This window comes from Pogoniulus pusillus, chromosome 20, assembly GCF_015220805.1.
Source record: "Pogoniulus pusillus isolate bPogPus1 chromosome 20, bPogPus1.pri, whole genome shotgun sequence".
NCBI classification, from domain to species: domain Eukaryota; kingdom Metazoa; phylum Chordata; class Aves; order Piciformes; family Lybiidae; genus Pogoniulus; species Pogoniulus pusillus.
The window spans coordinates 15,523,917-15,538,877 of record NC_087283.1 but is presented as its reverse complement, the minus strand read 5'-3'; the positions used below and the strand labels follow the sequence as shown (position 1 = coordinate 15,538,877).

The 14,961-nt window shown below is 38.6% G+C and overlaps 1 protein-coding gene across 4 annotated transcripts in view; it reads right to left on the bottom strand.

Moving 5' to 3' along the window:
• The window catches only part of ADCY7 (adenylate cyclase 7), a 59,125-nt gene that overhangs the window by 35,982 nt on the left and 8,182 nt on the right, over positions 1-14,961 (bottom strand). For 3 of the 4 annotated variants that reach the window (XM_064160352.1, XM_064160351.1, XM_064160355.1), the window contains exon 2: positions 3,574-3,696. The gene's annotated coding sequence lies outside the window, so the exon portion shown is untranslated. Of the gene's footprint in view, positions 1-3,573; positions 3,697-12,549; positions 12,618-14,961 lie in introns of those variants that run through there. The other variant, XM_064160354.1, reaches the window with a different exon arrangement.

Sequence of the window (14,961 nt, the reverse complement as noted above, 5' to 3'; positions counted from 1 at the left end):
AAAAGAACACCAGAACATTGCTTTAAGAATTGAGGAGTTTGCTGCTCATTTTTAGGTACTACTATTATTGCAGCATTTCCTTTGAGGAAAAGGATTACAGTCACAGAAAGAAATCTCTACACTACTGACCCAGGTAGAACAGAGAACTGATGACGGAGGATGGCTCAGGAAACTGAATATTTGTAATTTAAGCCCAGGTCACAGTCAGCAGAAAAGAAAGAAGACCACCTATAACCAGATTGGTACAACCCAGTTACATGGGGAAGGTTTACTACTGTTCTGCGGCAGCAAGGTAGTTTATTGTGCAAGCACACGATGGTTCAACCAACCAATCTATTAAGCCTTGTAATTAAGTGCTGGGTCTGGCTTAGCAAGGGTGGGCAAAAAAGAAAAATAAAAAAAATAAAATATCCTTTCATAGTGCTGGTTTTCAATAAGCAGCAAACTGCAGGGTGTAAAAAGATATCACACCAGAAAGAAATTGAGTTGTGCTTTGCATCTTTCCAAGTGCAAGGTGTATGATTATATCATAATTTCCAGACTCCCTGCCACATGTTACAGATAGATTTTCTAACTTTAGCTGGTTTAAAAGTGAACTTATAACTGCTACAGTCAATAGTTCTCAGTGACCTATTTAAAATTCGTGTGTTTGAACATAGCAGCCTCAGAAGTCAAGATATCTTTCCATTGTATAATTACAATTTAATTATATCAAAGCAGAACGTGAGTACAGTTATTTACAGTAATAAGCTATATTATATTGTATATTAAACTATAAAAACTTCAGGGAAAAAAAACTGAAACATGAACACTATGGGGAAAAAAATAGAGTTCTCAGCTGAGATTGGAATAGGGATGGAATGTGTGTGTATAAGCCTCAGTTTCACTGGCACACCTCTGATTTTACAGAAATTAAAATCTGGGCTATTTTCTTAAGATTTTTCCCCTTAAAAAACAGAAGTACTAATCAGTAATATTCACCTTATGTTGAAACTAGCAAGGGGGAGGGGACGGAATTTCAAGAATGATACAGAATTACAGATACAGAATTAAGCCCATGGCAAGCAAAAGAGCTGACAAACTTCCTAAGTTTGACTTAATTAATCTCTCAGATTCATATAGCAATATTTTAAATACACCTCTGTTCCTTCTAGCTCTGTAAAGTGATGAAAAATGCCAGACTGCTGATGCAACAGAGCCAGAACACAAGGACCATAACTTGACACTTCAAACTAAGGTTTGATATGCCAAGAGATGTTAAATAACACTCCTTTGCTCGGTGAGTATGTATTTATGGTCATCACACGTGACTGACTACTTCTTCCCTGTCTCACTTAGTTATTTAGGGGGAGTGTTACAGTTCAGCACAGGACTGCATCTTTCCCACCTCTAGGGCAAATAGTGTATTTGCACAGAACAGGTGTAATCATTATATAGGAAGGGATAAGGGTCACTCCATGGGCGGGAAGAAGATAAAACCTGTCCTGAGCAAGATAAGAAATCACTTGCTATTTAGGTACAGTCCAGCTGAAACCAGTAAAGCAGAGAAGGAGGCTCAAACATAAAACCTCTCTCTCTCCAGTCTACAATGGTTTCATGCTGCTGAAGTATGTAGAAATACTGAAGCTGAAACTCAACTAATCCACTGACATCAACATCATCTTTGGTGTCTTTGGCTTTCCCCACTCTCAGCGTCTAATTTTGTGGATAAAATAACACTGACAGGTACACTGGAAATATGTCTTTCAGCAGGCAGTGAGGGAAGTCAGGCTGGGCTCCACTGATGCTGGGCATCAGCTTCCCTCAACGTCATGGCTTGACACTGCTCATCTGCCTGGCAGTGTGATGGGACCCTGCTAGGCCTGAGCAACACATCCCTGGAGGGTATCAGTATCCTCAACATCATCAACACATATGGCAGCTGCAACCTCTGAAGCAATCAGACCCACTGGCAATGCCACTTTGAAAATAGACCAAGAGATGGACAGATGAACAACAGGACTGTATATCAGTACCTGGAGCAGTGTAGTGCAATGTGATAATACAGTACGAGTATTCTTAAGGCATAAAATATGCGTTAAGTAAAGCATTTGCTGTATTTCTGAAACAACAGGTAAGGGTATGTCAGATTATACTGAATGACTAGTATGTGAGGAGTACATCCCATCAAGTACACGTTTGTAAAAGGCTTCACTTCTATATGCTGTTTATTATAGGAGAACTTTGGTGTTCCTTAAACTTCATGACAACGGTGCAATATTTGTTACACCACCACATCCGTACTTCACAGCCAAAAGCAGTAAAACTAACACTTGCAATGAGGAAGTTTCCCTCCCTTTGAGGGCAAGTATTAAAAACACCACTGAGAAGACATATCCATGCTCCAAATAGCAGCATGTTTCTACAACCATGCCCTACCTCAGCACATGACAGCAGTCAAACACACACAGTTCTCTCAAAAAGTTTTCCAAAATGTAATATTTGCTTTAGGAAAAGTTCTTTGCAGACCAATTATGAAATAAAACAAACCTCTGAAATCTTGTATTTTCAGTCCCACATGATAGCAACACACACCTCAAAATCATTAGTTACACTGATTAAGATGACGTGCTACATGAGCCAAGCATTCTTGAGTGCCTGGAGAAGCTCTCTTGGATCACATAAAGAGACAAGCCATGCAGAAGCAGTGACAGCTTTCCACAGACAACCAACATTTTTCACAGAAAAAATGGTCAGGCATTGGAATGGGCTGCCCAGGGAAGTGTTTGAGTCACCAACTCTGGATCTGTTTTGAAGTCATTTGGATGTGGTGCTTAGAGATATGGTTTAGGGTAAACTTTGTAGATTAGGGATATCAGCTGGACTTGGTGATCCTGAGGGTCTATTCCAATTTGAATATTTCTATGATTCTGTGAACATGCCTCACGGCATTTTCTTCTTTTTTCCCTCCCCACACTAAGTTTTGGCTGTCTACAAAGATAATAGAAAGTGTGAACACAGATCTAATCACTGTCATTCTTATCTTTCATCCTACCATTTTTGAAGTTTTGTCCTACTGTTTCCAACTCCAGCTGGCTACTGAAAACCTGTACTAGGTAAAGCACCCACTTACCAAGGGAAACATGAGTATCTCACCTAGCAATAGCCAAAATGAAGCAGACACTTTAAAATTAACTTCTCCTTAAGTCACTTTATCCTTTCCACTTGCTGATACTAAGTTCAGTTAATCGGTATTAAAACAAAAATAGTTAATACCAAAAATTTGAAATAATACAACAGGTACCACAAACCTTCAGAATACAGCAAAAGTCATCTTTTGAAACAGCTAAGCAGTTACTGCCTGACAGCCACACAAAGTCCAAAAAACTTTCCAAAACAGTGATGCAGCCACCACCCTAGCAAAGATTATCACTGATCAGTATCTAACCAATCTCCAAGGCTATGCACAGCCAATAAGAAAGTGCTTTTTACTTGAACTGTGATGCTGAATTGTGCATAACAGATTACTCTGCAGGGTTATGGTCCTAAATCTTACTGAGACTACTGATATAAAACACATGCTTTTTTACTCACCATTACAGGCCACAGAGCTTGTATTTCTCCAGTACAGTCTGTTCAATCATTTTTAACTTCCTGCAGTAGAATGAGTGCAGCTCACTCCCTGACACAAAATCTTTTGATGTCACACACACCAACCTGCAACAAGAAAGGGAATCTTTACTCCAAGGACCACTGTAAGTATTAAAAATTATTCCATTTCTTCCCCTTGTAGTTTAAGGAAGAACAAACTACTCAATTTCTATATCCACCTTTTACCCAGACAAGAGGAAAAACTATACTGCGTCGAGCTGCAACACGAATGTAACTTGATTGAAATACTTTATGATAGATGGAAATGGCTGAGAAGGCTGAACTCTGATGTGAGGGATCATCTATATGCTGATTCTAATGCCCTTCAAGCAAGGCCTGTGTGAACAGCAAAGGATACTTTTCTACAAATAGTATAATGGTTTAGTAACTTTGCCGTTCATCCCAAAGCTCTTTCACCGGAGAACCACTTGGGAAACTCAGAGGCAAGTGAAAATAACAGTCTGACACAAAATCAGAGCGGATGCAAAGTATTTGATAACAAAAATAATTCAACTCAACCTGTAACAATTTTATCTTGAAGTTTTGCTGGGATATACTTTAATCCCCACTCAAAATAGGCACTCCATTCTGTCACAGTATATTAAAGGTCCAGTTCAGACGTAACCTCTAGCACAGCTGTGGTGAAGTCTCACTACCTTTTGGCCAGGAGTTAGCTTCACACAGCCAAGTCCGAAGGACATCAGTATTTAAAAAAAGTTAGGTGGAAACTGGAGATAATTGTTAAGGAACAAGTCAAGATGTCTTCTGGCAACCTTGGAGATAGACGAGACTTGAAAAGAGAAGATGTTTCACAGTTAATCTGAAAAGAACAATTCAAATCTGCTGTGCCTGTGTAAAAGCAGATTAAAATAAGGCTCTGTTTATCTTCTAATACATGTTCAATCTGGAATGCCCAAATAAGCTGCTGCTTTACTTTTACCTTATTGTGCCTCAAACATTAAAGATGAGTTCCTCGTAATCAGCAGAGGGAGGACTCAAGTTTCTTTGGAACAGAGTAGTGCTGCCTGGAGAGCAATACTGGGCAGCAGTTTACTAGTATTGAAGTGGGGGAATGAGGAAGATGCCCAAATAGTTAGTGTGTCCCAGAAATTCCATAATGTCTTTTGGAAAAATATACTATGGCAGGTTTTAAAAATCACCCCAGGAACAACAATCTTCAGAGACCTTAGTATAGGAGCTAAAGGGCCTAGAAATGTTGTTTCCAGTGTTTACGAAGGTATTTAGTTGTAGTAATTTGTATTTGCAATGTATGTAGTTGACTTTTAGAGACTGAATTTAAGGAATGTGCCAAATTCAAAGATTCACCATTTTTTAAAACAAATTTAAAGATGTGTCTAAAACCATAATGTATCCCAGAGCTCATGACAAAGGTTAGATGAAAGATTCACTTTTGTTGCAGAGGGTTCAAACTGCTGCTTGTGTGTTCTCAGGACAAGGTCCTGAGGGTAGTATGCCTCCTATCACACACGTTATGCACAAAGGTAACAAGTGAGAGAAACACTTTGAATCAAAACATAAAGAGGAGTGGGAAACAAACAAGATTCTTTATATTTGTAGCTGCAGCTCCTCAGAAACATAGAGAGCAGCCTGTTGATAAGCTCCAAGTTTCCGAAAGTCAAACAATAGGCAGATGAAGGACTTTGAGTCATTTTTCTGATCTGCAAGACAGACAAACCTCTCTGTATTCAATGCTAACCACAGGTGCCTATTTCCCTAGCAACTGCTTGCAGGCCATTTTCATTTTGCCTGAAGAACATTTAACCAGTCACATTAGGAGCACTGCACCTTGCCGCTCTAACAGCAGGTGCTTCTCACACCTACCAATTTGTTATTTGTGTAGTATTGAGCTGGTGGATCAATGCTGCATCTGCAGTGCAGATCTGCTTTATCATGGTTGGTTTTTTTTTAAGTACCTAAACTTTATTGAGCTAAAACTGGTCAAAGGTGAAAAACATCCTATAGCACTAAAAGCAAGTCTTCCTTTTCCTCCTTAGTCTGTTACTATTGCCAAGATTTTTCCTTTGGTTTAGGTTTCGAGTACTAGACCATAAAGAAGAAGAGGACGTGACAATAGTGCTCCATGAATTTTAGGGAGATTTAATCAGCTTCAAGAAACAACAAACTTCACATAACTCTCAGAACGCATTATTTCTGTATTACGAAATCCCACATTTATCATACCCTTCATCAAATGTAACACTTGCAAGGAGCAAAGATTCACAAAATTATGTGATTCTTCCATTTTACCCAAGACATCTGCTCATTCCCCAGCACATTAAATTGACCGTGAGAATCTAGATTTCACTGTGGCCATGGAAATTACATACAAGTTAACAAAACATCAGCTTTGTTTGACTCCTTTTTCTCTTTCAAATAAGTCACCCCATTTACTTTTTTTTCTTTTGATCCAGTTATGAGATACACTTTGTCTTCTGACAAGTAGCTTCATTTTTAAACACAAGCAGAAAGTATAAGTGACAAGTGCTCTGACTACTGGTTTCACAAGCGTTCACACTATCCTTACTCAGACTTTCTGACTGGCTCAGTGCACACCTCCACAAACCTCTGTAAAGAAACCCTGCAGTGCAGCAAAGATTTCTGGTTATCTACTCAGTTTATTTATTAACTTAAATGTATAAATTTGCCACAACTCTCAAGAGTTTATGCTGCTTCTAGGCACAACAGCAGCACTAATACAGCTGGAGATCTAGCCTGAATGCTCATCCTGAACATCCACAGCTGGGAGAAATATCTTAATTCAATTCAATTACATTTATTCAGAGAAGTGAAATATTTTACAGGAAATCTCTTGTCTAATTTTATAACGTCACTAACAAGTATTCTGAACTGAAACACTGACATCCATTTGAAGTCTTTTTGAGCAAAACATAGTGGCATAATATACAGGTTTGGAAGTATTTTAGATCAAATCTGTAAATATTTCATTAATTTTAACTGGACAAAAGTATTTTAAAACAAATGTGTTATTTGTATTATTAAAATATTGTACTATACTTCAATTGGATCTCAGACACAGCCTTCAGACACTAGTTTTTAACATCACTGAAGTTCTCTCCCCCTCAGCTGTGTACAGTCCAGATTTAAGAACTTTTGATATTTGACAGAAATTAACAAATAATTTAAAAATTACATTTTTTAAAAAAAACAATAATTTATTTTAAAAAAATACTGCTTTTACAAATACCAAAGTGCTTCTTTCTACTGCACTACCTGGCTAACATTTAAAATCTCAAAATCCCTTCCATGATATCCTAAATGATAGTATAAAGGAAACTGAACTAAAAGTTTGCTTTATTCAGTAACATCCAAGACAGTTTATTGTAGAAACAATATAAGTGTTCAAGAACAAAAGAAAATCAGAACAAAGCAAACAGTATTACATAAAACTGCCACTACTGCCTCTCCCCTATGACCTTAAAAATTACATTGAAAAAAATCACACAAAGACTTGAGAGTGGATCAATTTCTCTCATAAAAAGGATTTTACAGTTCTGAAACTATAACATGAAGTGGCATGCTCACTGCATGAACTCACTGAACAGGCTTCAGGTTCCCGTCTTCATTTTTCCACTTGCTGCATTTCAAGTTGGCTACTACTGTCTCAAAATCTCATGAGGATAGATTTCCTCCTCTGGATGTACCTAGAGAGACAGACTTCTACACAAGGACTGCCTTCTGACCTCTCAGAAGTAATACTGAATCAATGCTGGAACTACTTCCTTCACCTGGGGAGCTGAAGGTAACAACATGCACATGCAAAGTCAATCTTAAAAGTACTGCTAAGAAGTCTCCAAGAGTTTCAGGTACAATCTTTCTTGCTCTGACAGGTCTAAAGGTTACGTAGCACTGTTGGAGTGGTTTTCAGTTTCAGTAATTAAGGTTTTTAAGTTAATTAAAGACTTAGGAAACAATACTTCATATCTAAATTATTTTACAGCTACAACTGCAACCTTTTATAATAATCAAATGCAACAGCAGAAACATCATTACTGTTTTGAAATAGTGTTTCCACTCTTACAGCTGCAGGTCTTCAAGCTTCAGTGGAAGCTACCTGGCAAAACACAGCATGGGTCTACTCAAAGGTCTCATTCTCTCAGCACATTCATGCTGCTGCCTGATTTACACATGTACCTTGGAAGGTTTGGTAGTGATGTGGATTTGCGCCAAAACTAGCCTGAGTGAAAAGCACTGTAGAGTTAAAACCCTACAGGATCAACCAAAGGAGACAGAAAATGTGCCTAAGTAATGCACAATAGACTTCATGTGTTCACCTATAAGCAGATCAAATGGCATAATGAGCTTAAAAAACTGACAGAAATTATGGCCTAGGAAGCAACCACTCAAAGCTGAGAAAATGCAATATCCCCTAACGAAAATATAATTGAGCTATACCAGAACCATAAAATCCCTGAGTATCTTTTCATGTTGAAGGAGGAAACAAGAAGTTTTTATGAAGACTACTCCAGTAAAACACAAACTGGCTTAAGCCACAGCCCTAAGATCTGACCTGCTGACAGCTTCCTGAAAGATAACACACAACTCAAAAACTTCACACTCCACGCAGAAACACAAGGAGAAAGCAAGCAATCACACACAGAGAAGGAAGGTGCTCAGCTTAAACCTATGCTCTGAAGCACCTCAGGAGCAGATCTGGGAAGAGAATCCACGCTTGATAGCTCACTGGCCAAACCTTCCCTGGGAGAGCAAGGAGCTCCAGTAGGAGCACAATCACTCACTTGATTAGTGTCAAACCATTGCCCCACTTTTCAAAACTTTGATTACTTAGAACTTTCATTGAAGTTGTTCAGCACAGTTTAAGGGCAGGCCTGAGAGCCAGATATTTGAAAAAAGAAAAAAATCCAAGAATGTTATTTCAATAGCCACATCCTGTGGTTAAAGTGTAACAGATTCTAGAGCCCTGTCGAGCCTGACCTTGAATATCTCCAAGGATGGGGCCTCAACTACCTCTCTGGGTAACCTGTAACTGCCCTCATGGTAAAGAGCTTTCTTCTAACATCTAACCTAAATCTACTCTTCTGTAATTTCAAACCATTGCCCCTCATCCTATCACTACAGGCCTTTGTAAACAGTCCCTTCTCAGCCTTCTTGTAGGCCCCCCTCAGGTACAGGAAGGTCACTGTTAGGTCTCCCCAGAGTTCTCCAGGTGGCACAACTCCAATTCACTCAGCCTGTCTTCATAGGAGATGTGTTCCAGTTGCTTGATCATTTGCACAGCCCTCTTCTGGACCTGCCCAGAAGGGTGCCAGCAAAATAACTCGCGAGACATTTTATCTTACAAGCTTGGGAATTACTAAATAATTTGGGACTGTAACAATGCATTAGTGTGAATATCTTCACTGTCACTTCAATCTTTTGTTAGATTTTCATCTCATACTTCCAGAAACTGATATAATCCCTGGAGGGGAACATTTGTTCAGCTGTGGCAGGAAACACAATGCTGGGCTTTAAATATCCCATAACATAGTAATTAAGTTATTGTGTAATATTATTATCTTTTAAAAATAAATATATAATCAAATAAGAATGCATGATGCTAAGGCTAGCAGAATGTCAGTCCTCCAAATCCCATTGACAAACAGAGTGCTTAAGAAAACAACACAGCAAACTGGTTCTGTGAATTGTTAGAGGAGGAGGGGAGAATTTTTAAGTTAACACCGGTTCTTTCAGTAGCAAACAAAATCAGTATCTGAGCAAGAGTGGAAGAAATCACAAAGTTCCTTTCATTCCTTTCACACAGTTGTAACATGACCACCAGTTTTTTACATATGGTTCAAGCTGATACATGCATCATGACCATCACTTCCTTTTTTCTGAAGTACAGCTTGCTGCTCGAGTAAACCAACCCCAATGTGATGGGGGAAGGGCCCACATGCGAAGCAAGCGGTATCACTACCAGGGATCGATTCAAATACAAGCATCTACTCCAGGGAATGCACGTTTATTCATAAATCGCCACCCTTCCTACACACAGGGTTTAAATCAGTTCAGTAAACAGAAATCTAGAAACTTTTCCTGCTCACTTAAAATGACTAAACTCACAGGCCTTGGCTACAGCTCTGGAAGAGGGACACCTTCTGTAATATTTGCTCAGTGAGTTTCTACTCCTCTTCCCCTCTCATTCCTGACCACTCCTATCTTGTCACCATAGCATGCTTTTGTTATGCACGTGTTGCTGTTTATAGGCCCACATGCAGCTCAAAAACATCCATTTGTGTTTCCTAGCTTTCGTTGAAGAGGCAGTCAGGGGCAGTGCACCTTTCTGGACAGTGTGGCTGGCACATTTGAGAGCTGAAGCCAAAACACAACAAGGAGGTGACACCTGGAAGGTGCTCCTTAATCTGAAAATGCTGCTGCAGCCATTGCAGGAAGGAACTGTGCTCCTACGTGTACCCTGAAATGAGAGACAGCCCAGAAACACAGGGCAAGAACCAGCAACAGAAAAGACTGACTCCCCAGAGGAATAGAGACCTTTCAGTGCCTTTGCTTAAACAAAAGGCAGAGTGGTCTCTAATTCTTTAACACCTGATAAAAGGCATTAACAGTTTAGTTACACTCAGTTAATAACATCCAATAAGTATTTAAGTCTTTAAATAACTAGGACCAAAAATAAAAGTAAGCAGGCAAGACTCATCCCAGTCAGACTGGCTTTGCCCATCTCTGAAAAACGGAGCTGTGAACAAGGAGATCCAAGATGCTTTCCCAGACTCAGTAGGAAAGTTATAGTTATATTATTTTTCTGATGAGCAGTGTCAACGGTTTAGTCTCTGAGTCAGTAGTGAGCCAGTAGATGCCCTGCAATGGTCCCTGGGGCACTGTGCTATTAGAAGTGATGACTTTCACAACAGGCTGCTGAGCAGGATCCAAGCCGACTTAAGACTTATTAAAGAAAAACGACTGCTGCTTTATTTTTCAGTAAGCAAAGGAACACACTGACAGTACTTTGGGCAACTTCCAGCAGCCAAATTACTGTTAATATCCAAAAACACTTTCCACTTTTGTCTGGGGATCTCCAAGATATGTAAATAAAACCTCTCACACTCTTATTTCTGTCAACATTTTGCAGGAAAAAAACAAACCAAACCAAATCAGAAAAAAAAAACCAGTCTGACTTACTAGAACCACCCTAAAAAAAACTGCTTACATCTTTTGACTGCCAGCTTTATAAGTATCAATAATCTCTTCAAATTTGCTGCCTACAAAACCCAGTAATCTCATGTGGAGAAAAATAAAATAGTGCTCTTTAGTTACAAGTGTTGCGTGGCCAGATCTATACTGAAAGTATCTCTGTTCAAGCTCTGGGAAAGCAGGAGGATTAATCAAAGGAGTTTCAAAACAAAAAGAACTATTTAAAAAGCTTTGCTGATGCTAAAGAATTAAGCTCACCAACTGAAAAATATATCAATAGTTTTGTGACTAATTTGCAGATCATAAATACATCTTACAAACTCTTAGCAGGCAAATATAAAAATCTGTATCTTGGCATTTCGTAACACAAGTTCTCAGTGAGAAAGAAAATGCTCCAAACATTTATGTGTTTAGTGGTTCTGATGCAAGACAATCCTCCAGTATTTACAAATAAAAAAAAACACCTTTATACTAACACTTCCTCACACATGTCTGTTGGTTTTAAACTGTCATTTACCAAAAGTTCACCGTGCAATACTATGATGCTTTAAAAAGAACCTCAAAGGCAAAAAATGTAAATGAAGCAGGAACGGCTGAAACACAATATAAAGCACAGGATGACAAACCCTGTATTCATATCCCTCACAGACAGCCCACTTCATCCAGGAGCTAACAGCCAAATGTTTCAGTGGAAGGGAAAACATAAGCCATATGCAACCCTTCAGTGACCTGAACCACGCACAGAACAGGCACATCGACATTTTTAGCTACTCTACATCTTACACACAGACATAAAAAAGCTGTAAAGTTAAAGTCATAATACACTGGTTTACACCCTGACTACTTTATCACCATGAGAAGCCTAGGCATTCAGACACTACAAGTCAGAAATGAGGAAAGGAAAGGACAAAATAGAAGTGAAAATGTCTGGTATTTCTGTTTAAAAATAAAACAGATTGACTCCTTAAAATGACTGTAAGCAGTTGCTCCTTGGTAATACATGAATTCAGGCACAAAAATCTTGGACTATACCAATAATTTAATCATTACTAAGTATTCATGTAAGCATATTAAAAAAAAAAAAAAAAAAAAAAAAAAAAAAAAGATGAAAAATTGAAAGTGAATAACTAATCAGCCAAAACTTAAGATTGCAAATATTACAGTTTCTCCACAATGTTTTCACAAAAAGACTCAACTGCTTGATTACGTTCAGTGACAAGCACAGAAAAAGACTGCCTTCCACACAGACTCTCACCTTTAGATGGAGTTTAAATAAAGCTGTGTGTGGGAGACAGCACATTTGCAAGAAAGGTACTAATGAGTTCAAGTGATGTTCCAAAAAACAGCAGTGCAAAAAGGGAGTGGGAAACAAAGAGTACACTGTCTGTAATAGATATCAAGCACAAATGGAAAAAACATCCAGAAAACATTTTGTGAAATACAGTATCTCAGGTCAATGAACACAGAAACTAAAATTCACAAAACACTGACTTATGAAATCTTAAATTCTTACACAGGACGATGCACAAAAGAAAAATCTAAGTCAAGTCAAATATGCAAATCAAGCATTCCAAGCACAAGAGATATATGAATACTAGGTGTCTGCTTTATCAACACCACAGATGGAAATAAACCTGTACAGTGAACATAAAGCAAGAATTCAAGTCATCCATCATTTAAAAAATTAGAACTTAGAGAAAACTGTATTAATGACAATCTAATATTACATACATTCTTTAAAGTGTTGCTTGATTATAAATTTACCACAGAATTTCCTCTCTTGGCTAAGATGAATCCTGGAAGCCAGCAAAAAAATGCATTTAGAAACCTAACATTTAAACAGAAAGCAATACATAAAAGTCAAATCTTCACTGGGGTGGAGTTCTCTCCAGGGGAGTCTGACCAGGACTGGGCATGACCTCTTTCTAGTCAGTACAGACCAGAGGTCCAATCCTCCCCCTTACATGCTTGGCCTGATGACTGCTCCCTCAAGCACTTGAGTGACTCTCCAGTTTGTCCTTTTTTATCACTCACAGAAATGACCCAGACGAGGTTAGTCTAAGGGATAGGGATGACTCAGTGAATGATGTATCAAGGAGCCTAGACTGCACGGTAAATCCAAGTCAAGAAACCCTCAGCAAGAAAAGATATATTCTTATTCTGGCAGAAGTCAAACAAAAGAAAAGTGGGGAAGCTCATCAATAAGAGTAGACATGTCAGCACTCCTACTTTGAGAAGGTTGTATCTCTAGTTCTTGTTCAGAAACTAGCCTTTAGCACAGACAAGCCATAGAAATACACTAGAGAGAGCTATATATACAAAAGCACATGGCATGTTCCAGAATCATAGCATATAATCTTAACTATATAGTCCTTTGTTTAATGTGTTTGAAATCTAACATTAGTATTTCATTATAAGGAAATATATGTAAAAATGTTAAGTCACAGGCCCAAGGCAAGTGCTTAAAAGTTTGCTGACTTCTCCATTAAGACAGGAAGGAAGTTATAAGAATGATTTAGCCTGCTGGCTCATAAGGTTAGTGCTTTATCAGAGTATTAATTTTAGCAGGTCAGTAAATCACAATATTGTGTTTCAAACAAAGCTTTAAGCACTTCAGTGCAGAAAAAAACTCAACTTAAGCAAATAACATGACAAAATTTATAAGGCAAATGAAAGACAAGCCCTACACTCTTGAACAACTCACTGCTAAAACGTATGTTTGGCAATACTGCAAGAAAGCTGCTCCCCCTCAAGTTGCTACCTTGTAGAAACAAACAATAAACCCCATCAACAAAAAATTGAAACAGAAAAAGGGCAAGGTGATAAAAATCACTGTTACCTAGCTTTCCATCCTACCAGCTATATCAGCATAGAACTACATAAAACTGTATCTTGGCATCATTCTGACACAGGTTTTATTTCCAATCAAAAGGCATACAACGCAGTTTGTGTTCTACAGTCTGTCCAAATTATCAAATCATCTGATGTTGAAGTTGTTGTTTTTTTATAAGGCTAACATTGTAAAAATAATTTGCTACCTAGTTACACAAATAATTACTAGATCAATTAAAACACAAGGATTAATAACATGTAAGATCTCCCACAACAACTGCCAATATACAAATTCACAGCCTCCTGTAAAGGAAAGCAGCCTAACCTATCTCACATCTCCCTTACGTAGGAAAACACTATACACAGCTAATAACTAATGCATTTCAGCTGTTTCTCTGGCCATGTTTTATGCAGGTTAAAATGTAGACTTGTTACATACCAGATTATTGTATAAATACTAGTGTGGACATAATTACCAAGTTGTTCCCCTGATGTGGAAGGATATGCATGTATGTTAGACCACAGAGACAGCCTGACTGTGCTATCACAAGCAGTTCTGCTCTATAATCACAAGATCCTTAAGACTATCACAGCAACTCACACACACATTCTAATGCTCTTTACAAATGTAACTTTTTTAATTCAATAACTGAACAGTTAGGAAGGGCTGAGTGTATGGCATTGCATGGAGGGAGGAGCAGCTCTCAACCTCTGCTGCTGAACAAGGCATTATTTTTAAAAATCCACAACCACTTGGGCCATTCCCTAGCACAAAAGGTGGTTAGTGCCTAAAAAAAACCCAGTTTTTCAGGTCTGAATTAAAATTGTCTGGTAACCATGCAACAGACCACCCAAGGGTTTGTATCTGACCAGAGGGTCACACAGTAGCAAGAGAATCAAAGTCTGCTTAGATCCTTGTCACCAAATGAGGAAAAGCCTGCACAGAGGGCATCAAGTCCGTAAACAGGGACATGGGAACCTTGGAAAGCATCAACCAAATCCCAAATAACACTCTTAGGAGACTCAGGGAACAGCATCAGTATAATTGCACTGATCAGTAATCTCTAGCATCACCTGGAAACTGCCTTAAGAATTCTCCACACAACTCATTATCTGTCTTTGTGACTTCCAGCCATTTCATGCCTCCATGAGTTAAATGTTCCCAGCAGATAGGATCCCAGAAAAGTTTACTGCAAACAAATACAGAGTCAGCTGTGATTTCAAGGCCTAGGACAGTTGCTCCTACAGTCCAGACTCAGTGGGCAAGCTCAGAAAGGCAGCATCAAGAACCCCAAGCCATTATCATATGTG